The sequence below is a fragment of the Myotis lucifugus genome, unplaced genomic scaffold (genome assembly GCF_000147115.1).
Source record: "Myotis lucifugus unplaced genomic scaffold, Myoluc2.0 scaffold_35, whole genome shotgun sequence".
Taxonomy (NCBI): Eukaryota; Metazoa; Chordata; class Mammalia; order Chiroptera; family Vespertilionidae; genus Myotis; species Myotis lucifugus.
The window spans coordinates 1,855,264-1,858,111 of NW_005871083.1; positions in this window are offsets into that span (position 1 = coordinate 1,855,264).

Here is a 2,848-nt window from a genome sequence, read left to right on the forward strand (position 1 = left end):
CCCCCCCACGCCGTCACACACACACACACTTGCAGGCGCAAGGTAACTTCTGCATGTTCTCCCTTCCCTTCCTCCTCTTTCCCTCCTCTAACCAGATCAAAAGCTGGTAGAACCCAAAGTGATGGCAGAAAGTCTTCTATTCATTTGCGAGCAGGTATTTACTGAGCACCTACTACTACATGCCAGGCATTATCCTAGGCCTGTAATGTGGAGAGCTTGCATTCTAATGGGGGAGAGGGGAATGCCCCACCACAAACAAGAAATGAATGAATGAACAAGACAATCCCAAAGTAGTGGTATATGAAGAAAGTAAAACGGTGGTGAGCAGTGAGAATGAGTGGTGTAGGGTGGTGGACAGGGAAGTCCCCTCTGACTACATGACACCCTAGTCAAGCCTGGAGTGATGAAAAGGAATCGCTTGTGCAGAGAGAGAAGGTCAGGCATATTCTAGGCAGGGGGCATAGCAGGTGCAAAGGCCCTGGGGTGAACACTGTCTTGACTGGTTGCAAGAATCACATAAGAAACAAGAAACAGTTTCTTAACTACACTGTGTGCAATATCCACCAGGACACTCTGTTATGAAACCTAGTCCAGTGCTGTGCAAACTCCACGCTCTTATCTAATTCAGGGTTCTCTTAGAGAGGAAGCTAGGTTTGAGGCTCAAAGGGACCACACACCAGGCTGGTCCCTCCTTGCCTTCCCAGGCAACTCAGGCCTTTGTCCTCTGGGAGTGACTCTTCCTCCCAGAGACTCTTGTCCCTTTTCTTTCCACCAAAATAGCAAAGCCCTGGAAAGCATATTAATTAAATGCAAACAGATAGAGGGTGGGCTGGAGAGTTGTGGTGTTAGGGGGCACCCAGCTACACCAGACAGGACAACCGGTGACACACTCAATGGGCAGGAAGCAGGCTCCAAGCCCAGATGAATAACAGACCACATTTAAATCCTTGGATCTCCCATCACAAATGTCCATGGTTGCTTTCTCTGGATGGTAGAATTAGGGTGAATTTCATGTTTACTCATCTATAGTTTCTAGTTTGTCTACGTGATCACATATTACTCAGAAGATGTCCCTGGGTTCAAATCCCAGAAATGTCCCCCGGGGCACAAGTGATTAAACTCTCTGAGCCTCACTTCCCGCCATATCAAAGGGCAGGTAAAGAAAGAGGAGGAGGGTGGGAAGAAGGGAGGAAAGGGGGGAGATTTATTTGAATTGAAGTTGCCAACGGACACTGATCACTAGGGCCCCAGGGAATATCCAGTGGGGACTGGAAGGACCATTCATTGTGAAGGCAGTGCCCGATGTCAAGGGCGGATGTAGGGCTGGCTCATGAGGCCCCCTGCTGGAAGTTGCCAGCTGCTGCTGAGGAAAGAAGTTCATTAACTCAAGGAAGAGTAACTGTCTACTTTCAAGCTAGATGGCTTTGCTCATTTGCTACTTTATTAAAATGAAATTTGTCCTAATTTGATTACAGCTGGTCTGGCTTTAATCTGATTTGATTTGTTAAGCAAAGTAACAACAAAGACGACTCCAGGGAAAGATGAACTGCCAAGGAGGCCCATCCCCCCATCGCGTATAACAAGACACGGGGGAGGGCACACATGTCCAAGTGCAAGGAATTGATTGAAGAGTCAGATAGACGTGGGCACCGGCATACCCTGCCCCTATTGAAACGGTGTATAACTCTACTGACTTGGGGCAAATGTTCGTAACATATTGCTAAGAAATAAAGTCTACAGCCAAATGTGTAGCATATGTCAATTTTTGCAAAAAATGTGTATTTTATGTCTATGTGCGTAGAAAAGTGTGGGAGAATACACACTAATATATCAATATTGATTTTCTCTGGGAGCAGCATCATGAATTCCCCCCCCCTTTTCTCTCCTAGGGGTTCCATTTTTATACAAATGACATACGTTATGTATATGAAATAATAAAGCAACTCTTTGGTATTGAAAAGGGATTGCAGTAGAACTGCTTAACCTACAAAAACTGTTTTCTAAGATTTTGCAAAATTCTTTGTTCTGAGGCTGTTCGGTTATTCACATTTATTCAGCTCTAGGTAGGTCAAGGTCTAGAATCAGATCCCCTTGTGGGCTGGCCATCTTACCCAGTCTCCTGCCTCATCAACACTCGGCTGCCCCTGACATGGCAGAAAGCAAGAACGAGTGGGGGAAGGCCAGCATGACTCCTGGTCCTGGGAGAGCAACGTCACCTACCCACACACATGCACACATATGTATACCTGCACACACACCAGAACGGGTGGGCCAGGTGCCACCTTCTGCTCTAAATGCCAAGGATGCAACCCCACAGCAACCCAGTTTGAGGACCAGTGCCTGGCACACCACCGGCAAACAGTAAGAGCTGAAAATAATTCAATAAGAAGATGGGCTGGAATAAACATCTGAACAAGTGCAATACAGGGAGTGAATGAGATGACACCGAATGGGATGAATAAGTAAAGCAAAGTGGACTGGTATGAATGAATAAATGAACGGGATGGTAGAATAGAATGCATTAACTAGAATGAGCAAATGGAATGGAACGGAACGAGCGAATGAGATATAACAAATGAATGGGAGGAGGTGGGATAGAATGAAATAATAAACTAATGAATGAATACAAGAAGACATGGTTGCTGACCATGAGGCAATTCTGGTCTGGGGTGGGAGGGGGGCTGGGCAGGAGCGAGTCAAGAATTACAGGAGCATTTACCTGGCACTCTGCTATTCACAGACCACTGATGGAGTAAAGGGTGTTTAACCTTATAGTGTCTCATTTAACCCTCACAGCCGATGACTCTGTGAGGCCAGCTCCTGCATTAGTTCCATTTTTAAAAATATA